Genomic DNA, 25,391 nt, shown 5'->3' on the forward strand with positions numbered 1-25,391 from the left:
CCTATTGTTGCCAAATAGAATTCCATGGTATAGATGGGCCACCTTTTGTTCATTCACTGGTTGGTGGCCCTTTTTGCTGCTGTCAGGTTTTTCCTATAGTGACATGCTGACTAGATGTTTCTAAACAAGGCTTGAATTGATGATTTTTTTTTTTAATTTCTCATAGCTAGATGTCTGCTTATGGAAATGCTGGGTCCAATGGGAAGCTTTTGTTGAACTTTTAAGAACTCTCTAAGTGACTTCCAAAGTGGCTCTTCTATTTCTGTTCCCCCTAGCAATATAAGAGGGTCCACTTTCTCAGCAACACATAGTGTTGTCTTTTGAAAAGAATCACATTTGTTGGTGTAAAATGGTCCCAGGTTTTACATGCATTTCCCTGCGGACTAACAACATTGATGACAGTTTTATGTGCTTATGAACTATGCATGTATCTTCTTAGTATCATGTGTATCTGAGTCTTATACTTTTTTTTTTATGAGAGGGTGTTGCTTCTGCCCATTCAGTGAGTTCAGAGAACTCCTATGTCTTGTGGATGTGAGTCTTCATTGGCTATTTAATCAGAAATATTGTATCCTATCATTGGTTTCTCTGTTTCTTTTCTCAGTGGTAAAGTTGGATGCAAAAAATGTTCATCTTAAGTTTTTCTCTTACATATAGAGAGTGCCAACTCTTCTTCTCAGGGTTATGAGTTAGAGCCCCATGTTGGTGTTGGAGAACTAGCTAAATTTTTTTTAAAAAGCAATAAGGCACGTGGGTGGCTCAGTGGGTTAAAGCCTCTGCTTTCGGCTCAGGTCATGATCCCAGGGTCCTGGGATCAAGGCCCACATTGGGCTCTCTGCTCAGCAGGGAGCCTGCTTCCCCCTCTCTCTCTGCCTGCCTCTCTGCCTACTTCTGATCTCTGTCTGTCAAATAAATGAAATCTTTTAAAAAAAGCAATAAATAAAAAATAAACAGATGCATGTGTCAGGATTGGGAATTACTCCCCCTAAGGAAAGGATGGGGCAGCTACCTTGGTTCTTGAAGATCAGGAGACTTTCTGAGCCCTAGAGAATCCTAAATGTTGTGTGACATTTCCGAAGATAAACCCAGAAACCCTACACTTTTAATAGTTGTTGGCTTTCCTGTGTGTGGTCAGAGGTTCACTGACAGTCCATAGCTGGCACACTAAGAACAGAAGTAGACCAAGAAACAGAATGTTCCCTGAATGTACCATATTACTCTATGCCCTGGCTGCAGTCTCACTGGGAATGGGAATGGGCAACTGAAATCCCTGGTATTCAACACAGGTTAGGAAAGAAGTAGAAAGTTTGTGGTAACAGTTTAAATTACTGTGTACTCAGATTAAATGTGAAAGCAAGTGGAGACTCTGTTGAACATTTTCTAAGTTTTGTGGTGGAAAGGAAGGCTAACAGACAAAACAATTCTACAACTCAGAGTTAGTGTTGCTGGGGTCTCAGATGCTTTGCTGGTACCTCACAATTTGACCCTTGAACATATAAGTAAAACTTGATACTGAGTACGATTTATGATTTGGGGGGGCTGATTTGGCAATACAACCCTTTATGTAATCCCCATATGCATTGACTGTGCTCTTACACAATTTTCTGATGTTTCTTGAAATAGTTGCCATTAGCCAAAGTTAAAGCAGGAAAATCTATGTACAGAGTGACTGGTGGATTATTGGTTTCGTGGCCATGATGACCAAATTGGTTGCTGAGCTATCTTCCAAAACCATGTATCATTCCTTTGCACTGCCCAATTTCAACTCGAAAAGCCCAAAGGCATATTGGCCTGCTGCTTTGTGGTCCTTGTCATCAATTCCCTGGAAGTTCAGGATTATAACAGCTGTCAATTTTTTTAAAGATTTTATTTATTTATTTGCCAATGACAAAAAGAGAGAATACAAGTAGGGGGAGCAGCAAAGGGAGAAGGTGAAGCAGGTGAAGCAGGCTCCCTGCCAAGCAGGGAGCCCAATGTGGGGCTGGATCCCAGGACCCTGGGATCATGACCTGAGCTGAGGGCAGAAGCTTAACCCACTGAACCACACATGTTCCCCAACAGCTCTTATTATCCCAAACCTCATCTATCATAACTCACTTTCTTGTTTTACACAATTTCTTATAGTTATTAAAACAGTAGCAATAAGAAAAGTACAGTGAGAAATCTTACTTTGAAAAAGTACATTCATTTTTTGAAAACTTTCCACATGTACGTGTGAAAAATGGTTCTCTGTCATCCTGGCAGAGCTTAGCTGATGGCAATTCCCTTAGCCAAGTCATCCGGAACACACCTAACACATACCTAACACACAAGTTACGGTTTCTATTCTTTGTAGCCAGAAAGCACACACCCCATGGTCTCAGGAAGACGGTGCTGGGAAGAACATATTGTAGATGGAAAATGGACTTCACAGTGTCCTTCATATTACAAGGACTAGGGAACATCACCAGAAGGGGAGGAACAGACTTTTCCTGTGGTATTTTATTTTATTTTATTTTAACCAGAATTAAAGAACATTTGATGTTGACAAATGTGTATTTATTCTGAACTAGTTGTACAACTAATCTGGCTCAAATTACCAAAGAAATATCATCTTATTTCTTCAGGATTGAGGCTATCAAGCATACTACCAGGCAATGATGTAATTAAATGTGCTGAAAACAATGCATTCATTAAGTAACTGCGAGGGCCAAAACACCAACAGCTATAAACATTGTCTTATAAGAGAAAAACCTATGAGAACACAAAGAAAAGAGTATTCTATCTTTGAACAGCTATCATCTAAGGAAAGCATGAATGCAGTCCCCTATTATCACAAATCAGGCAGTCGAATTTCCCACATTTGGTATGGACAAGCACTCAGCACAGGGAAGGCTGCCCCCCCCCACCTCAGAGGAGCATGAGGGAGTACTTCCCAGCAGACAGAGAAGAATAAATTTATATCTCTCTCCCTCTCCTTAAAACTTGCTTTGAGGAGACAGAGTACGTTGGCTGCACTGGTGGAGCTCAGTTTCCTAGCCAGTCCCCCATGTACCCAAAAGGCCTGGACACCCAGGGGGAGAGGGAGGAAAACCAAAAGTCAACAACCTCTGGGCTGGCCCTCTGGTTAACACCTGCTGGCAAAATCCCAGGCCCTGAGAACATCACAGGGGCTGGCTTCTTCACCAGGCGGGTTCCTAGGGCAATGATGCGGCAATTGTTCCTGGCTGCCTGGGAGAGAATGCCCAAGGATCCCGCTGTTGAGGGCAGGGCCAAAGGAAACCATCCCTTCTGCTCCCTTAGACTGGGCTCATAGTTCACAGCAGAGGGTTAGCAGAGTTCCAGGGGACCTGCTCTGCCACTGCCTTCCCTCAAATGGTATTTCTGCATCAAAGTGGACCTTTGGATGGAAAAAAGCCAGGTCTGGAAAACAAAGGAAAACAAATACTCCCAAAAGACTAGTACTTGGTCAATTATATGGCCCTGGATGGAGCACCCTTGGGTCCTTTTTTGCCTTTGTCTTGATTGGGCCTTGAGGGAGGGCTTTCCTTTTACCAGATTGTTGAAATTAGAAAAGATTGGGAAACCAAGAGGCATTCAACTTCAGTTGTCACCTGAGTTCATAGTGTGGCTGTGAGCAGAATAATACTCCCTCCCTAGGAGGTACCCATGGTAATGCCAGTGAGGAGGAAGCAGAAGGCTAGCTAAAGGACAGAGCACAGGCTGACTCCCTGAAACCCTGACCTCCCACTCCTGGATGAGATCTCTGTGACAGTTCCAGGAAGCTGCAACTGTCTTATCAGTAATGCCAAACTATAGGGAAAATCAACTTAATTTGACAATGGCAAAGGTCTCCAGTATCATATAGGCCCTCTTTAGCATATAAAAGTTCATTTGAAAACCTCCCTTTCTCCCTACCCCTAATGCCCAAGTGTATAATGAGCCTTGGATGCCAACCCCAGGGCAGCAGCTCTTTCTGCCCAAGGGTCCTGTCCCTTGATTTAGTAAAACCAACATTTTTCACCAGAGATTTCATAAGAATAATGTCGTAAGAATTTTTTCTTTGTCGTTGGCTCCTGACCTCACTCCAAAACTCACCTGCATTCCAAATCCCCATCACCAAGAACCTCGGCACATGTTCCATCAGCATCAAAAGAGATCCTGCAATGGGGCTTATGTTAAGGACCTTGAAATGGGGAGATGATTCTGGATTCTCCAGGCAGGCTCCTGGAATGACAAAAGGGTCTTAAAACTGGAAGAGGTAGAGAAGGAGGTTAGAAGGATGCTGTGTGAGGAGGACTCTGCCTGCTGGGGATGGGGCTGAACATGGAGAAGGGGCCTCTAAAAGCTGGAACAGGCAAAGAGACACACTGTCGGGTTTACCTAAAAAAATAGAAACTGCCAGTTATTTTATAGCAAAAATGGGATTTGTTGGGAATAAAAGGGAAGGGCGATCTGGGATAAACCAGCTGTGACAAAACCATAGGCGATTACAAAGAACAACTGGGTCGTACCTTCTTGTTGGAGAAAGGGGCAAGTTGGGAAGACTTATAAATGTCCATCTGGGTAAACTGTGAGTTGGAAGTGTGCTGGTGTCTCCTTGGGTGGAAAAGGCTAACTCTTACTCTGGTTTCTTACTCAGGCTGGGTTAGTAGATGCCTATGCCTGTGCAAGGTCAAGTTCTTGTAAGGTCTGATCAGTCCCTCCCCTGGGGCTGCAATGTCCTAGGAAGTATGGAGGGCAGAGGAGCTCCCTTTCTAAAAACCTCCAGACTGCATTTTAATGTGGATTCCCTTGACTAATTTTGACCCTCTCCTAGAGCCTTCAGAAAGGAAGGTATCTTGTGGACATTTGGATTTTAGTCTAGTGAGATCCTTTTTGGGAACTTGCACCCTCAGAACTGTAAGGTAAAAAATGTGTGTGAGTGGAGCCCTTTGTGGGGTCTCTTGGGACCAGCAGGGGAGTGCCTGGATGGGAGCTAGGAATCCCTGCCCCTCCTTTAACAGCAGCATTTCATTCCAGGGCTTTGACACAACTGGTGGCTCTCCCTCTCTCTCAGGGGAATAGAGGTCAGTCCTGGGCTCAGTGTTATCTATGAGACACCCAAGAAAGGCTCTGAGAAACCCACACTTCCCATGAGGCCACATTGTAGTCATGCATATCCTTCCTGAGGAGGACACTGGAGGGAAGAGAAATGAGCAGGGCAGGTTCAGGGTCTTTAAAGAGCCACACCCAGTAGCGCAGGAGGGCTCTTTCCCACAGCCTCAGGGCAGGATCCTTTCAGCCCCCATGCAAGGGGCTGGGAGTCCTGAATTCTCCTCCAGTATCAAGGAAAAACTGTCTCAGCAAAGCTGATGAGATGGCAGCAGTGAAGTAGCAGAAGAAAATCACCTTCTCTGGGTTCTGCCTCAGCCTTCAGGTGGATCTCCACAGGCAATAGGACTGGCCCTCAGAGCTAGGGCTGCCTGCGCACAGTGCCCCCTCCAGCGACGAAGGCTGACCTGGTTTGATGGAGGAGGAGGCACTCAGTGCTGAAGCCTCTGGAGAAGGCCACGAAGGAGGTTCCCCCATGGACAAGCCCCAAGCAGTTAAGACACACCTTCTGGACTCCATCCTCCTGCGAGATGGTGGGCAGCAGGGAGGGTGCCAACAATGGCTAGACGTTCAACCAGGTGGAAGTCAAGCCACTACCTGGGTGAGGTCTCCATCACCTCCAACCTGGAAAGCAGGGCAGCCCTACATGGGCATCCTGGGGCCACTCAGTCCTCCTGCTTCATCCTTCTCAAGTACCCTCTTGGGACCATAAGGGCACAGGCTTCTCTTAAAACAAAACAAAACAAAAGCTGCCCTTTGATCTAGCTGAGGGCTTTTATTTTTTTTATTAAATTGATTTATTTATTTTCAGAAAAACAGTATTCATTATTTTTTCACCACACCCAGTGCTCCATGCAATCCATGCCCTCTATAATACCCACCACCTGGTACCCTGACCTCCCACCCCCCCACCACTTCAAACCCCTAGCTGAGGGCTTTTAAAATACAAACTTGTAAGGGTTTTCTTACTTCAAGGTTTCACCCTGGCTCTGGCTCTACTTTATGTACAAGTCTGTATTCAGAATCTAGATGACCTTTCCCAACTCTATTTTAAAATACAGGAGCCACACCAATAGGGACTCAGGGCAATTGGACTTACTCTCCTGCCTGAAACAATAAAGTACTGCAAATACACACACTTCACAAGGTTTTTCTTTCATTTTGTCTGATGCTAGGCCTGAATCTAAGCATATTTGTAAAAAGAAGTTTATTTCCAAAAAGGTGTAAAAAACCTGCACCTCTAAATTTGACTGTACTTTTTCCTAATGGTGCTCTTGGCTGGCTAATGACTGCAAATAATCACATCATGGCTAACTCTGAATGTAGTCCTTTTCTAGGCGTGTGTATACTTATCCTTGGCCCCATGTGAAGGATAATCAGTCCCTCTGAGCTCGGTGCATCATTGGGGAAGGATGTTGGTCAAATAGTTAATAAAGGGAAATGAGGGTTTGGGGAGCCAGCAAAAAGAGAGCATGCTCATAAGTGGGTTGGTTCCAGAGAGGATCATGCTCTTTCTTCTAACAATATGCATAGCTCTCTGTCAGAAATCTGGCACTGACAAAAGAGCAATGTGGGGAGAAACCAGTGTACCATTTATCCTTAAGTAAAGTTGAATTCCTGCTAATTTATAAGCTGTGCCTAAGCCCCCCCTCCCAGACAATCTGGGGAAGAGAGGAGAAACTGTGTTGTTTTTAGGTGTGGCATGGGAAACAATTGTATTCTGGTTGATTATTTGGGAGACGATATTTGCAAACGACATATGAGATAAAGGGCTAGTATCCAAAATCTATAAAGAACTTATCTAACTCAACTCGCAAAGAACAAATAATCCAATCAAGAAATGGGCAAAGGACACAAACAGACCTTTCTGCAAAGAAGACATCCAGATGGCCAACAGACACATGAAAAAGTCCTCCACATCACTTGGCATCAGGGAAATACAAATCAAAACCACAATGAGGGACACCTGGGTGGCTTCTTGGGTTCATCCTATGCCTTCAGCTCAGGTCATGATCCCAGGGTCCTGGGATCGAGCCCCGCATCAGGTCTTCTGCTTAGCAGGGAGCCTGCTTCCCTCTCTCTCTCTGCCTGCTCAGCAGGGAGCCTGCTTCCCTCTCTCTCTGCCTGCCTCTCTGCCTACTTGTGATCTCTCTCTGTCAAATAAATAAATAAAATAGAATTAAAAAACAAAAAAACAAAACAAAACAAAACAACAAAACCACAATGAGACACCACTTCGATGCCAGTCAGAATGGCTAAAATTAAAAAGCAGGAAATGACAGATGCTGGCAAGGATGCGGAGAAAGTGGAACCTTCCTACACTTTTGATGGGAATGCAAGCTGGTACAGCCACTCTGGAAAACAGCATGGAGGTTCCTCAAAAAGAAAATAGAGCTACCTTATGACCCAGCAATCACACTAATGGGTGTTTACCCTAAAGATACAAAGGTAGTGATCCGAAGGTGCACATGCACTTGAATGTTTATAGCAGCAATGTCCAGAAGAGACAAACTATGGAAAGAACTTCGATGTCCATCAACAGGTGAATGGATAAAGAAGATGTGATATATATATATGTATATATATTATACACACACACACACACGCACACACATACACACAATGAAATATCATGCAGCCATCAAAAGAAAAATGAGATCTTGCCATTCGTAATGACATGGATGGAAGTAGAGGGTATTATGCTGAGCGAAATACGTCAGTCAGAGAAAGACAATTATCATATGATCTCCCTGATATGAAGAATTTGAGAGGCAACATCGGGGATTTGAGAGGCAAGGAAAGAAAAAATGTAATGAGATGAGGTCGGGGGGAGACAAACCATAAGAGACTCTTAATCTCACAAAACAAACTGAGGGTTGTTGGGGGTTGGGAGGTAGGGAGTGGGTGGTTGGGTTATGGACACTGGAGAGGTTATGTGCCATGGTGAGTGCTATGAAGTGTGTAAACCTGGCAATTCACAGACCTGTATGTACCCCTGGGGCTAATAAAACATTATGTGTTAGTAAAAAATGAAAAGTAAAAAAAAATCAATCAATAAATAAATGGATAAAAACCTGAATAGATATCTTTCTAAAGGATCATGGAAATGCAAATCAAAACCACAATGAAATATTATTATGTAAGTTATAATTGCTAATATAAAAAAGAAAAAAAAAGATAGAGTTGGTAAGGTTGTGGGGAAAATGGAACTCTTTTCACTGTTAGAAACATATATTGATACAGACACTTTTTTTTTTTTTTTCCAAAAAGAATTAAAGTAAAACTAACAAGTGATGCAGCATTCCCAATTTGGGGCGTATATCCAGAGGAAATGAAAACAAGATCTCGGGAAAACAAGATGGCGGGTAAGTAGGAGGAGGCGCCTTTTCAAACTGTACCCTAAAGTGAGCTGATTACCTACCAAAGAACTCTGATCACCCATGAAATCAGCCTGAGATCAGAATTACACACATCTGGATCTCTACGGGGACAGAAGACGCCAGTGGGCAGGGAAAGTGGAGTGGGAACGTCGGACTGATACCGGAAGATAAACAGAAGGGAGAGGGAGCCACCAGAGGCAATCCATTGGAAAGTATACCCCAGTACAAGAATGTCCTGCGTCTGGGGCATTAACTTGGAGTCTGGTTGAAAGCACTCAAAAAGAGCAAGGATTGTGGGGGGAAATAGTGGGAATTGGGGTGGCTAGGGACAGGGGCTTAAGTCCCCAGACCCAGGACAGCCACCCCTGGCACTGAGCCAGAGAGAGTGCAGTGGAGAAACCAGGACTTGGTCCCTGAGCCACCAGTATGCCTGAGAGCACGCTCCCGTGAGGGGCTTGGAGCCTTGCCAGCAGAAGCACAGCACTTTTGTAGTCCCCACGTGAGCGCTGTGCTGTCCACTCAGAGCATGAATCATGCCCTGTGCCCTCCCTTGAGGTGTGGGCAGGCGCCAGCCCAGCACTCTTGGATCCAGAAAGACCAGGCACTCCCAGCCTGGGCTTAAGGGAAAATCTCAATGTGCAATCACTGCTTGGAACCTCTCTGGTGGTCTGGGCCTTCCCAGACAGCCACCGCTGTCATGGTTTTGGGTACAAGCAGGAGTACCTGTGTCCACAAGGACCGCGACTCGGAATGTGCTCTGCCAGCGGCCGAGAGGGAACTTATGTACTCTGCAGCCCCCAGAGGGGAACAGACTGATGCTTCTCTCTGTAAGGGAGGTCTGGGTGCAGTTTACTTTCCTCTAAACCTCCAAAAACCATCAAAAGCTGTCAAGGCGAAAAAACAAACAAACAAACAAACGAACAAACAAACATAAAAACCTTTAGAAAACAAAAACCTGAAAAACCGGTTTCCTCAGAGACCACTCCCTTGATGGTTAACTCAGGGAACATTGCCCAAAAACCCACGTGGCAGGCCCCTCCCCGAGAAAGCCAACCAAGAAAAAAAAAAAAAGACAAGAGAACAACCACCACTACTTCATAGATACAACTTTTATTTTTAATTCGTTCCCACTATTCTGATTTATTTTTTATATATAGATAATTTTTAACCTATTTACCATCACAATGAGATGTCCAGTACATCAAATTCCATAATAACCTTTTTTTTTCTTTTTTAGAGAGTAGAGATGGAGAGAGAAATCAAGAAACAGATTTTCTTTTTTTTTTTTTTTTTTTGGACAGAGAGAGATCACAGTAGGCAGAGAGGCAGGCAGAGAGAGAGGAAGGGAAGCAGGCCGCCTGCTGAGCAGAGAGCCCGATGCGGAACTCGATCCCAGGACCCTGAGATCATGACCTGAGCCGAAGGCAGCGGCTTAACCCACTGAGCCACCCAGAAGCCCTCCATAATAACCTTTTAACCTGAACTTTTTAATACATATACCCGTGTTTTTCTTTTGCTCTACTATTTTAATTTTTTTTTAATTTTAGTTAAGTTTAGTTTATTCCTTTTTTATTTTTATTTTAAATATCCATATAGAGTAAAACTTCAAGGTAATCCCCTTTCCCCAATCAATTCTACCCCTCTAGGTAAACCAATTTTTAAATCCCCCTTTATCTTAGGAAAGTTGAGTCCCTTAACAAAGGTATCAAAATACACCCAGGAAGAGTCAAAATAATCTTCCTCACCCACACTGAGAATTTATAAACACTCTTCCATCATTTCCTTCTGCCAGTGTTTTTGTGTATTTGTGTTTGTCCTGATAATATATAAATCTTATACTTGGGGTCCTTTTTGACGAGGTATTTTTTTTTTTTGCACATATATATATATATATATATATATATACATTTTGTTCTCTCGTCATATACTTTTATCAGTCTTTTTGTTTGTTTTTGTTTGTACACTTCATAAATCTTACCTTGGGACCCATTTGGGCTGAACCTTCTCTTTTATCTATTCTTTCCAGTCTCTCTCTCTCTCTTTTTCTATTTCTTTTCCCCTTTCTCTATTTCTTTTTTCTTTCATTTGGGGGGGGGACTTCTGATTGCTCAGAAGCATTCCCGGGTGCACCTTGACTGTACCACAGTCGACACACCCAGCAACATCCATTCAGCCATCTCTCACCAAAATGACTAGGAGGAGGAATGCCCACAGAAGAAAAATACAGAGGAAGGGCCTTCTGCAAAAAAGCTAATGGCTATCGACATAGACAATATGTCAGAAAGGGAATTTAGGCCAACAATTATCCAGGCAATAGCTAGGTAGGAGAAAGCCATGAATCACCAAATGGAATTGATTAGGAATTGAAAACCACCAGAGGTGATGTTCACAATGTTAGGGAAGAAATGAAAGCCACCAGGGATGAGGTTCACAATGCTCTCAATGAGTTCTAATCTAATCTAAATTCTCTCAAAGCGGGGCGCCTGGGTGGCTCAGTGGGTTAAGCCGCTGCCTTCGGCTCAGGTCATGATCTCAGGGTCCTGGGATCGAGTCCCGCATCGGGCTCTCTGCTCAGCAGGGAGCCTGCTTCCTCCTCCTCTCTCTCTCTCTCTCTGCCTGCCTCTCTGCCTACTTGTAATCTCTGTCTGTCAAATAAAATAAATAAAATCTTAAAAAAAAATAAATTCTCTCAAAGCTAGGGTAGCTGAGACAGAAGATAGAATTGGTGATCTGGAGGACAAACAGATAGAGAGAAAGGATCAGGAGGAAGCCTGGAACAAACAGCTTAGAAGCCACGAAAACAGAATCAGGGAAATAAAGGATGCCATGAAATGTTCCAACGTCAGAATTATTGGAATCACTGAAAGGGAGGAGAGAGAAAGAATTCTAGAAGATATAGTGGAACAAGTTCTTCATGAAAATTTTCCCAATCTCACGAATGGAACCATCATTCATGTACTAGAGGCAGAACAGTATCCCCCCCAAGATTATAGATTCTCAAAAGTCCTCGAGACACCTAATAGTAAGAATGAAGAATTATAATTGTAGGCAGGCCCACTTGAAGGTAGCTTGGACAAAGAAGCTCCTTAAGTAAAGAGGAAATCCCATTAGAATAACATCAGACCTGTCCACAGAACCCTGGCAAGCCAGAAAGGGCTGGCAAGATATATACAAGGCACTAAATGAGAAGAACATGCAGCCAAAAATACTTTATCCAGCAAGACTGACATTCAAAATAGATGGAGAGATAGAGTTTCCAAGACACAGAAGGCTTAAAAGAGTATGCAACCACCAAGCTGAAACTGCAGAAAATATAAAGGGGAGTTCTATAAAAGAGGAAAAATCCTAAGAACAGCATTGAACAGAAATATAGAGACAATCTACAGAAAGAAATACTTCAAAGGTAAAACGATGTCAATAAAAACGTATCTATCAAAAATCACTCTCAACGTGAATGGCCTAAATGTGCCCATAAAATCACACATGGTGGCAGATTGGATAAAACGACAGGACCCATCCATATGTTGTCTACAAGAGACCCATTTAGAACCTAAGGATACATCCAGACTGAAAATGAAGGGATGGAGAAGCATCTTTCATGCAAACGGGCCTCAAAAGAAGGCCGGAGTAGTGATTCTCATATCAGATAAACTAGATTTTAAACTAAAGACTGTAGTCAGATATACAGAAGGACACTACATTATTCTCGAAAAGACTATCCACCAAGATAATCTAACAATTGTAAATCTCTATGCCCCCAATATGGGAGCAATCAATTACATAAGAAAACTGTTAATCAAGATAAAGAGTCATATTGATATGAATACATTAATAGTAATAGATTTTAACATGCTTCTTTCAGTAATAGACATATCATCCAAGCAGAAAATCAATAAAGAAACAGAGCATTGAATGACACATTGGATCAGATGGACGTCTTAGATATATACAGAACATTCCACCCTAAAACAACAGAAGACTCATTCTTCTCAAGTGCACATGGAACCTTTTCAGTGTAACAGTATTCATTGTTCTTGCACCGCACCCAGTGCCCCATGAATTCTGTGCCCTCTCTAATACCCACCACCTGGTTCCCAAAACCTCCCACCCCCAGCCCCTTCAAAACCCTCAGACTGTTTTTCAGAGTCCATAGTCTCTCATGGTTCACCTCCCCTTCCAATTTCCCCCAACTCCTTCTCTTCTCTAACTCCCCTTGTCTTCCATGCTATTTGTTATGCTCCACAAATAAGTGAAACCATATGATAATTTATTCTCTCTGCTTGAATTACTTAACCCAGCATAATCTCTTCCAGTTCCGTCCATGTTGATACAAAAGTTGGGTATTCGTCCCTTCTGATGGAGGCATAATACTCCATAGTGTATATGAACCACATCTTCCTTATCCACTCATCCGTTGAAGGGCATCTTGGTTCTTTTCACAGTTTGGAGACCGTGGCCATTGCTGCTATAAACATTGGGGTACAGATGGCCCTTCTTTTCACGACATCTGTATCTTTGGGGTAAATACCCAGTAGTGCAATTGCAGGGTCATAGGGAAGCTCTATTTTTAATTTCTTGAGGAATCTCCACACTATTGTCCAAAGTGGCTGCACCAATTTGCATTCCCACCAACAGTGGAAGAGGGTTCCCCTTTCTCCACATCCACTCCAACACACACTGTTTCTCCTATCTTGCTAATTTTGGCCATTCTAACTGGTCTAAGGTGGTATCTCAATATGGTTTTAATTTGAATGTCCCTAATGGCTAGTGATGATGAACATTTTTTTTAATTTTATTAAATATTCTTTTTTTAATTTTAAGCATAACAGTATTCATTATTTATGCACCACACCCAGTGCTCCATGCAATCCGTGCCCTCCATAATACCCACCACCTGGTACCCCAACCTCCCAACCCCCGCCACTTCAAACCCCTCAGATTGTTTCTCAGAGTTATACTTTCTCATGGTTCACCTCCCCTTCCAAGTTCCCCGAACTCCCTTCTCCTCTCTAACTCCCCATGTCCTCCATGCTATGTGTTATGCTCCACAAATAAGTGAAACCATATGATACTTGACTCTCTCTGCTTGACCTATTTCACTCCAGTCCACTCCATGTTGCTACAAAAATTAGATATTCATCCTTCTGATGGATGCATAATACTCCATAGTGGATATGGACCACATTTTCCTTATCCATTCGTCCTTTGAAGGGCATCTTGGCTCGTTTCATAGTTTGGCGACAGTGGAATTGCTGCTATAAACATTGGGGTACAGATGGCCCTTCTTTTCACCACATCTGTATCTTTGGGGTAAATACTCAGGAGTGCAATTGCAGGGTCATAGGGAAGTTCTATTTTTAATTTCTTGAGAAATTTCCACACTGTTCTCCAAAGAGGCTGCACCAACTTGAATTCCCACCAACAGTGGAAGAGGGTTCCCCTTTCTTTACATCCCCTCCAACACATGTTGTTTCCTGTCTTGTTAATTTTGGCCATTTTAACTGGTGTAAGGTGGTATCTCAATGTGGTTTTAATTTGAATCTCCCTGATGGCTAGTGATGATGAACATTTTTTCATGTTTCTGGTAGCCATTTGTATGTCTTCCTTGGAGAAGTGTCTATTCATATCTTCTGCCCATTTCTTAATATGATTGTCTGTTTTGTGTGTGTTGAGTTTGAGGAGTTCTTTATAGATCCTGGATATCAACCTTTTGTCTGTACTGTCATTTGCAAATATCTTCTCCCATTCTGTGTGTTGCCTCTTTGTTTTGTTGACTGTTGCCTTTGCTGTGCAGAAGCTTTTGATCCTGAAGAAGTCCCAAAAGTTCATTTTTGCTTTTTTTTATGATGTATTTTTATTTATTTATTTATTTATTTTATTTTCAGCATAACAGTATTCATTATTTTTGCACCACACCCAGTGCTCCATGCAATCCATGCCCTCTATAATACCCACCACCTGGTACCCCGACATCCCACCCCCCACCCCTTCAAAACCCTCAGATTGTTTTTCAGAGTCCATAATCTGTCATGGTTCACCTGGTACATATACACTATGGAGTATTATGTCTCCATCAGAAAGGATGAATACCCAACTTTTGTAGCAACATGAACGGGACTGGAAGAGATTATGCTGAGTGAAATAAGTCAAGCAGAGAGAGTAAAATATCATTTTCACTTTTGTTTCCTTTGCCCTTGGAGACATGTCTTGAAAGAAGTTGCTGTAGCTGATATTGAAGAGGTTATGCCTATGTTCTCCTCTCAGCTTCTAATGGATTCCTGCCTTATGTTGAGGTCTTTTATCCATCTCGAATTTATCTTTGTGTATGGTGTAAGAGAATGATCGAGTTTCATTCTTCTACATACAGCTGTGAGTTACCCAGCACAATTTATTGAAGACTGGTTTTTTTTCCACACTGTGTATGTTTTCCTGTTTTGTTTAAGATTATTTGGCCATAGAGTTGAGGGCCCATATCTGGACTCTATAGTCTGTCCCACTCGTCTGTTTTGTCTGTTTTTATGTCAGTACCATACTATCTTGGTGATCACAGCTTTGTAGTAAAGATTGAATTAGGGCAATGTGATGTCCCTCATTTTGTTTTTCTTTTTCAATGTTTCCTTAGCAATCCAGGGTCTCTTCTGATTCCATAAGACTCTTTGCTCCAGCTCTTTGAAAAATACCATTGGAATTTTGATTGAAATGGCATTGAAATTTTAGATTTCTCTACAGAATATAGACATTTTTACAATCTTTATTCTTCCAATCCATGAGCATGGAATGGTCTCCCATCTTTTGGTGACTTCTTCAATTTTTTTCATGAGTTTTCTGTAGCTCCTCAAAATAAGACCCTTTACCTCTTTGGTTAGGTTTATTCCCAGGTATCTTATGGTTCTTGGTGCTACAGTCAATGGAATCAATTCTCTAATTTCCCTTTATGTGTTTTCATTGTCAGTGTATAAGAAATCCACCGATTTCTGTACACTGACTTTGTATCCTTCCACGTTAATGAATTGCTGTATGAGTTCTAATAGTTTGGGGGCGGAGTCTTTTGTGTTTTCCCTATAAAGTTTCATGTTATCTAGGAAGAGAGAGAGTTTGACTTCTTCATTGCCAATTTGGATACCTTTTATTTCTTTTTGTTGTCTTATTGCTTTTGCTAGGACTTCTAATACTATGTTGAACAAGAGTGGTGAGAGTGGACATCTTTGTCGTGCTCCTGATCTCAACAGGAAGACTGTGAACTTTTTCCCATTGATGATAATATTTGCTGTGGGTCTTTCATAGATAGATTTTATGAAGTTGGGGAATGTTCCCTCTATCCCTATACTTTGAAGCATTTTAATCAGGAACGGATGCTGGATTTTGTCAAATGCTTTTTCTGCATCAGTTGAGAGGACCATGTGCTTCTTCTCTCTTCTCTTATTGATTTGTTCTATCACATTGATTGATTTGCGAATGTTGAACCATTCCTTGAAACCCAGGGATGAATCCCACCTGATCATGCTAGGTAATATTTTTAATTTGCTCTTGGATCCTATTTGCTAGGGTCTTGTTGAGTATCTTAGCATCCATATCCATCAGGGATATTGGCCTGAAATTCTTTTTTTTTGGGGGGGGGGGGTTCTTTGCCAGGTTTTGGGATCATGGTAATGCTGGCTTCATAACAAGAGTCTGGAAGTTTTCCTTCTGCTTCAATTTTTTGAAAGAGCTTCAAGGAGATAGGTGTTATTTCTTCTTTGAACGTTTGGTAGAATTCCCCAGGGAATCTGTCAGGTCTTTGGCTCTTGTTTGTTGGGAGGCTTTTGATCACTGCTTCAATCTTGTTCCTAGATATTGGTGTATTCGGCTTGTCAATTTCCTCCTGGTTCTTTTTTGGAAATTTATAATTTTTCAGGAACACATGCATTTCATCTAAGTTGCTTAACTTTATTGGAATATAATTATTGATAATAATTTCTGATGGTTGTTTCTATTTCCTTGGTGTTAGTTGTGATCTCTCCCTTTTCATTCATAATTATATAAATTTGGGCCTTCTCTCTTTCCTTTGGTTTAGTTTGGCCAATGGTTTATCGATCTTGTTGATTATTTAAAAAAAAACAGCTTCTAGTTTCATTGATGCATTCTAATGTATCTCTAATTTATATCTCATTGATCTCTGCTCTAATCTTGATTGTTTACCTTCTTCTGTGTGGAGTTGACTGGATTTGTTGTTGATTCTCCAGTTCATTAAGATGTAAAGACAACTGGTGTATTCTGGATTTTTCAATTTTTTTGAGAGAGGCTTAGATGGCTAAGTATTTCCCCATCGGACTAGCTTTGCTGTATCCCATAGGTTTTGGACTGAAGTGTCTTCATTCTCATTGGTTTCCATGAATTGTTTATGTTTTTCTTTGATCTCCTGGTTGATTCAAGCATTCTTAAGCAAGGTGGTCTTTAGCTTCCAGGTGTTTGAATTCCTTCCAAACTTTTCCTTCATGTTGAGCTAAATTTTCAAAGCATTGTGATCTGAGAATATGCAGGGAGTAATCTCAATCTTTTTGTGTCAGTTGAGCCCTGATTTGTGACCAGTTTATGGCCTATTCGGGAGAAGGTTCCATGTCCATTTGAGGAGAATGAGTATTCTGTTGTTTTAGGATGGAATGTTCTGTATATATCTATGAGGTCCATCTGGTCCAATGTGTCATTCAATGCTCTTGTTTCTTTATTGATTTTCTGCTTGGATGATCTGTCTATTACTGAGAGTGGCACGTTAAGATCTCCTTCTATTAATGTATTCATATCAATATGACTCTTTATCTTGGTTAACAATTTTCTTATGTAATTGGCTGCTCCGATATTAGGGGCATAAATATTTACAATTGCTTGATCTTCTTGGTGGATAGTCCCTCTATAAATTATGTATCTCTGCCTACAGTCTTTAGTTTAAAATCTAGTTTATCTGATATGAGAATCCCTACCTCAGCCTTCTTTTGAGGCCCATTGGCATGAAAGATGCCTCTCCATCCCTTCACTTTCAGTCTGGATGTATCCTTAGGTTCAAAATGGGTCTCTTGTAGACAACATATGGATGGGTCCTGTTGTTTTATCCAATCTGCAACCTTGCATCATTTTATGGGTGCATTTAGGCCATTCACATTGAGAGTGATTATTGAGAGACATGTTTTTTGATATCGTGTTACCTGTGAAGTCTTTGTTTCTACAGGTTATCTCCATATATTTGTGTTCAATGATATCCTTAGGACTTTTTCTCTTTTATCTAACCCACCTTAATATTTCCTGCAGTGCAGGCTTGGTGGTCACATACTATTTTAAACCTAGCTGGTCTTGGAAGCTCTTTATGTCTCCATACATTTTGAATGTCAGTCTTTATTCTTTTCCATTGATCTAGGTGTTGGTTTTCTTGCTAACACTGTACTATTTTTTTAAATTTATGTTCAGTGTAACAATTCATTGATTTTGCACCACACCCAGTGCTCCATGCAATCTATGCCCTCTCCAATACCCACCATCTGGTTCCCCCAACCTCCCACCCACCGCTCCTTTAAAACCCTCAGATTGTTTTTTAGAGTCCATAGTCATGGTTCACCTCTCCTTCCAATCCCGCAACTCCCTTCTCCTAACTCCCCATGTCCTCCATGCTATTTGTTATGCTTCACAAATAAGTAAAACCATATTATAATTGACTCTCTCTGGTTGACTTATTTCACTCAGCATAATCTCTTCCAGTCCCGTCCATGTTGCTACAAAAGTTGGGTATTCATCCTTTCTGATGGAGGCACAATACTCCATAGTGTATATGGACCACATCTTCCTTATCCATTCGTCCGTTGAAGGGCATCTTGGTTCTTTCCACTGTTTGGCAACCGTGGCCATTGCTGCTATAAATATTGGGGTACAGATGGCCCTTGTTTTCACTACATCTGTATCTTTGGGGTAAATACCCAGGAGTGCAATGGCAGGGTCCTAGGGAATCTGTATTTTTAATTTCTTGAGGAATCTCCACACTCTTCTCCAAAGTGGCTGCACCAACTTGCATTCCCACCAACAGTGGAGGAGGGTTTCCCCTTTTTCCACATCCCCTCCAACACATGTTGTTTCCTGTCTTGCTAAGAGCCTGCCTCCCCAGGGACTGCGACTTGGAACATTGTACTATTTTGATTACTGTAGGTTGGTAATATAGTTTGAAATCAGGCAGTATGATGCCTCCAGCTTTGTTCCTTCTTAAGATTGCTTTGGCTATTTAGGATCTTTGTTGTTTCAGAACAATTTTAACATTGTTAGTTCTATTTTGGTTTCAAAGTGCTACTTGGTATTTCATAGGGATGTCACCTAATCTATAGATGACTTTGTATAGACATTTTAAAAACCTTAATTATTTCAATCTATGAATACAGAGTATCTTTCAATTTATTTCTAATTTCTTTTTTATAATTTTTATTTAATTTTTAACTTTATTTTTTGTCCCAGAATTCATTTTTTATGCACCACACCCAGTGCTCCATATTTCTAATTTTTAAAATCAACTGTATATACATTTTAGGAGACAGATCTTTCACTCCCTTGGCTAAATTTAGTCCTAGATATTTTATTCCTTTGATGCAATTGTAAAAGGAATTATTTTCTAATTCCTTTGGTAGTTTGCATATAATGGAGAGAAACAAAACAGATTTTTGTGTATTGATTTTGTACTCTGATATTTTACTGAAGTTGTTTATAAGTTCTCACTTTTTTGGTAAAGTATTTAGGTTTTTCCAAATATTGAATCGCAGGTTATGTTCCAAAAAGATCACTCTGCTGGTTACTGGAGAAGAATGGGCTCTGTACAGCAGAAAAAGGGAGAGCCTAACCCTAACTCCACCCTAAATCTAATCAAACATCATGCCCAATTTTGAGGACTGACAGCTGTACTCTGAAATCACAAACAAGTCCATCATTCTGCCTTTCATTCCTTGCTCAGTATTGTACTGAAAGTTCTACCCAGAACAATGATGCAAGAAATAAAGAATCCACATGAGAAAGGAAACAGTAGACCGAGATCTATTTAGAGACCAGAGATGGCATCATCTCATATAAAGAGCATATTCGATATCTTTTTTTTTAAAGATTTTATTTATTTATTTGACAGAGATCACAAGTAGGCAGAGAGGTAGGCAGAGAGAGAGAGGAGGAAGCAGGCTCCCTGCTGAGCAGAGAGCCCGATGCGGGACTCGATCCCAGGACCCTGAGATCATGACCTGAGCCGAAGGCAGCGGCTTAACCCACTGAGCCACCCAGGTGCCCTCGATATCTTTTTATTACTACTAATACCCTCCTTGTACTTGGTATTCCAATGAGCAGTGCATTTCAACATTGCCTGCATTTTACCCTTGTGTAGATGTGGATTTGAGAAAGGAACATGTCAGTGCTTCCACAAATGTACATTGGAACAACCAAATAATAAAATTTTATTTTTGGCACACACACACACAAAAGAATCAATAAAAAATGATTACAGCCAGTTCCCTAATTCTGCAAACTGACAGGACAAAATATCAATACACACAAATCTCTCTTATTTGTATACATATTGCTAATGTATGCCCAAAAAGGAATTTAAGAAAACAATTCCATTTTAGGGAATATCAACATTGACAAAAATATTTGGGAATAGATGTAATCAAGGTATATGTCTTGTACACCAAAAATTACAAAACACTGCTGAAAGAAAGGGAAACCTAAATAAATCTGAGGGTACCCCATGGTGATGAAAAGACATACTACTGATAAGATGGCAACAGTACACAAACAATGTGAAAATTCAGTGCCTTCCAAAGAAATTGCACAAAGGCCTTTGGGAAGAAATGCACATATGGAATTTTAAGGGACCATAAGATAACCAAACCCATCTTGAAATAGAAAATCAATGGTGAAAGGTTATATTTCCAAATTTCAAACCTTAATACAAAGCAACAGTAAATAAAACATTGTGATATTGTCGTAAAGGTATGCATACACCCTGAAACAAATAATACATTGTATGTTAATTAGTTGAATTTAAATAAAAAATTAATAAATAAAATAGGGTTTTTAAAAAAATATGCATACAGATCAGTGTGATTTAACTGAGAGCCCAGAAATAAACCCCTTCATGTATGGTCCACTGAATTTTGACAAGGGTAGACAACATTACATTAGGGGGACAGATTCATCTTTTCAACAAAGGGTGCTAGATAATCGGTTATCCATGTACAGAGGAATGGAGCTGGACCCTTACCTCACACCACATATAACCAGTAACTCAAAATAAGTTAAAGGAGTAAATGTAAGATGGAAAATTATAAGCTTTAGAAGAAAAATGGGGATAAATCTTCATAACTTTGGATTTAGCAATGTTTTTAGATCTGACACCAAAACATAAGAAGGGAAAGAAAATAATACATAAAATAATATCCTTAAAATTAAAAATCTGTCCCAGGCACCTGGGTGGCTCAGTTGGTTAACCATCTGACTTTTAATAGTGGCTTACATCATGATCTCAGAGTCATGATAGAGCCCCATGTCATGTTCCACACTGAATGTGGGGTCTGCTTAAGATTCTCTTTCCTTCTCCCTCTGCCCCTGTCCATTTGTACACTCTCTCTCACTCACTCTTTTAAAAAATGTAAAAAAAAAAATAATAAAATATTTGTACATAAGAAGATACTATCCAGAAAGTGAAAAGACAGCCTCCAGAATGGAAGGAAATAGTTGTACATTATTTATCTAATAAGAGTCTGTTGCCCAGAATATGTAAAGAGCTTTTGCAACTCAACAAAAAGACAGCCCCAGAGAAATCATACAAATGGCAAAGAGCACATGAATAGATGTTAAACATTATTAGTCTTTATGGAAATGAAGATTTAAACCAGTTTAGATGTCCTTTTACACAAGTAGAATCACTATGATTGAGAAAACTAAAAATAACAAAAGGATTTTGAGAAACTGAAACTCCTATACCTTGCTTGTAAAAAATAGTGCAGTCTATGTATAAAATAGTTTGACATTTACTCAAATAGATCAAAGCAGAATTAACATATGGTTCAACAATTGCATTCCTAGATATATATCCCCCAAATTGAAAACAGTAGTTCAAAGAAACAAACAAAAATGTGCAGGAATATTGATTGGAACAGTGCTCACAAAAGGCAAAAGCCAGACACTGTGCAAATATCCACCCATGGGGAAAAGGATCAAAAAAATGAGGTCAATCCATAAATGGATATTTCGTTCTGCCCTAGGAAGGAATGAAGTAAAATGGCTCATCTGTGTGGAAAAACATATGGTGGTTCCTTAAAATATTAAGCACACAATTCCACTGCAGCCTATATGCCCCTCAAAACTGAAAGCAGAAGCACCCTTATTCAGAACAGCATTTCTCACAACAGCCAAAAGGCGGAAGCCACCCAAGTGTCCACTGTCATATGAATGGATAAGAAAAATGTGGTTTTTACACCATGAAACAAGACTCAGCCTTAAAAACTAAGGGAGTTCTGACACAGGCTATAACACATTGACCATGAAAGTCATTATGCTGAGTGAAATCAGCCAGGCATGGGAGGAGAGATACTGTATGATTCCACGGATGAGGTGTTTGGGACACAAAGCTGGATGTGGTTGCAGGGGGTTGAAGGGAAAGGACAATGGGGAGGGTGTTTCATGCTCACAGATTCCCTCGGGAGAATGTGAAAGTTCTGGAGAATGATGTCCAACTGTGGGAACTCAGCTAAGGTCAGAGAACTGTGTACTTGAAATGTTTTAAGGGGTTGATGTTCTTATGTTTAGTCACTGTGAAAAAGTGAACGAAGGATTGATGCATGTCACAACGTGGATGGACACTGAAAAGAGCCCCAGTGACATAAGCCATATAGAAATCCCACTCACTTGGGAGCTGTCTGTGCTCCTTACGTCCGTCAAGGTTACCCAAATAAGGGAAAGTCCTGAAGAAGTTCCAGAAGAAGAAAACTGGATCCGAATGGAGAGGACATTTCAGACTGTTGGACATGTGGTGACAGCTGGAGTGGGCCTGTGGTCTGGGTTCAAATGTGGGAACCATCATGGTTTCCTCATTTGGGGTTATGTGGTGGATCTGCAGGACAGTGTCCCTGTTTGTGGTAAAATGCACTGAAGTAGTCTGTGTGAAGTGGCAGACATGGTAGAGAAACAACAGCTGGGGAGTCTGAGTGTGGAGATAAAGCTCATCTATGCTGCTGTGACACATAACTGCAGATGTGACATCACTGCAGAGGAAATGACTCTTCTGAATACCCACATCGGCACCACATCACAGAAGCAGAGGACCTCAGATTTTGGGGTGGAGGCCAAGCCTTCCCCCAGATACAGGTCACCCATAGTGGAGAGGCCACTCGCCATTGTAGGAGGCCACATGTTTGCAAGAGACTCATGGGGGCATTGAATCAGGTGCTGCCATGTCTCGGGTGCAGTAGAAGCAGTGAGGTTTGAAATTCCAATTCTCCATAACGCTCCCCCACAACCTGCTTAGAACTGTGAAAAGGCAGGAAGGAAGCCTCAGTAAAGTGGACTGGGGACACCAGAAGGGGAGGCTGCAAGGGGGTGCCTGGCGCTGCATTACAATGGAGCCCATTACAGACCCCACAGTAGTAGCCCCCACAGGATAGGCTCCTCTCTTCCAGGCTGACGGGGAAACTGGAGGGTTCATCTTCTACAGGAAATCAGCATCCCTGCAGCTGAACCAGTGAGAACCCTCTTCACACACATCCTCCTCCCCAAACCCCTGCCTTTCTCCAGAGGACTTTTCTTCCAAGCAGCCCTCCCAACTGCTTCCTTGCTCGCCATGAAATACTGTTCCTCTCCTTTGTTTCTTGCCCTTGCCTGTGATGGGACTGGAGCTTGCTCAGTCCAGATCGCCATTCTCTGCTCTTCCCAAGTAAAACTCATGTTTCTGGTCAAATAACTGACCATTAGAGTTTAAGGTGAAGGGAACTAATATACTTAAGAAATTCTCAAGGAGCAAAATCAATATACACAAATCAATTGCATTTCTACGTGCTCAGAAGGAACCATCGGAAAAAGTCCACAGAGAACAATATCATTTACTACTGCGTTCAAAAGAACAAGATACCTAGGAGTCTCCTGAACCCATAAGGGCACAGACCTGTCCTCTGACAATCATGCAACACTGAGGACAGACATGGAGGGAGATACATGGATGCGGGGAGAAACTCTGTGCTCAGGGAGGAAAACACCTGCTCTCCCCAAAGCCTTCTATGGATTCCATGCTGTCGCTCCCGAACTTCCAAACTCGGGGCCAGCCCTGGAGCCAGTGTGGATGAAGGAAGGACACTGCAGGACTGTGGTGGGGGGAGCATGAGTCCCAAGTGGGGTGGCCGTTCCCTGATGCAGACCATCTGAGGAGCCCCAGAAACTGAATCCACGTGTGTACTAACACAGCTGCTGAAGCTGGGGAGAATCCGAGCCCAGAAAGGGAGCCCCCACAGCCCCACACACAGCATGGTGAGAGGCCACATCATGACATACTAAACCACAGAAGCCAAGTGTCTACAGAGCGTACCCTTCCTCTGTGGGGTCCTGATATCACGCACCCCCTTGGAAGTCCCCACTCAGGTGGCTTCTTCTCACCTTCTCCTCCAGCAGCCAGTCATGAGGAGGCTGAACTGCTATCAGCATGGACATGGCCCACATCCTCCACAATGTGCCCTGTCAGTTTGGACATGGCCCCATGTCCTCCACAGCTAGTTCTGCTTATACTACTCCTGCTTCTATCATCATCCAAGAGTAGGAATTTCATCATTCATGGAATTCTCCTTAGCATGATACAGTATGATTCTGTTCTCTCTCCAGGAGCACAGACCCTTTCTCTTACTGGATTATTCTACCTTCATCAGGCATTTTTCAGCCTTACAGTAATTTTAGATAAAGCATCATGAGCTTGTAGAACCTTGTGCTTGAATTAAAAAAAGAAAATAATCTTTAAATGAATGAATTAAACCCAGGTCATGATTAATTAGAAACACAGAACTTAAATTGAGAAAAATCCATATTGATAGATTTTTTTTTTACTTATATTTCCTTTTTTAAAAAGATTTTATTTATTTATTTATTTGAGAGAGAGAGACAGTGAGAGAGAGCATGAGCAAGGAGAAGGTCAGAGGGAGAAGTAGACTCCCCACGCAGTTGGGAGCCCGATGTGGGACTCGATCCTGGGACTCCAGGACCATGACCTGAGCCAAAGGCAGTCGTCCAACCAACTGAGCCACCCAGGTGTCCCACTTATATTTCCTTTTTGAATCATGGCAAATATCCAAAGCAATGGTTGTAAGAGTCAGGAGAGATGAAGTCTATAGTTCAGTAATAATTCTACAGGTCTGCAGCCAATGCCCTGCAGGGAAATGTGGCAATTGTTCCCATGAAGCTAAGAAGAAATGGTAGGAACCATGCCCTGACAGTCCCCTTTCCATCTTGCTTGTAGAAATAGTACTAGAAATAGATTAAACAAAATTGGCTTTCTTTTTCAGAAACTAACATCATGTGAGACCTGAGCATATAGAATATTTTCTCTCTTTTAAGGTTAAAATTTAGAGAGCTTTTCTTCTCCCTTTGGACATAAAGAACCATTGGTACTATGAGAAAAGTAGCTAGGAATACAGAGCTTATATGAGCCAACCTAGTAATAAAACTTAGAAGGAATGAGTGAATGGGACAATATATCAGAGTGATTTATGTGGGTTATTTTTAATGTCTTAACATTTTGGAATATATATTTAAGACATCTTCTCATTCGATATTTAGTGTAATAACTTTGTTAAACAACTTTATAATAATTAGAAGACAGGTGTATTGCTTTTAAGTAGTTTGAGTATTGACAAAAGGTAAGTCCTCAACTTCTTTATATGTAATCCCATGAGCCAGGCCAAGTTTCCC

This window comes from Mustela nigripes, chromosome 14 (assembly GCF_022355385.1).
Source record: "Mustela nigripes isolate SB6536 chromosome 14, MUSNIG.SB6536, whole genome shotgun sequence".
Taxonomy (NCBI): Eukaryota; Metazoa; Chordata; class Mammalia; order Carnivora; family Mustelidae; genus Mustela; species Mustela nigripes.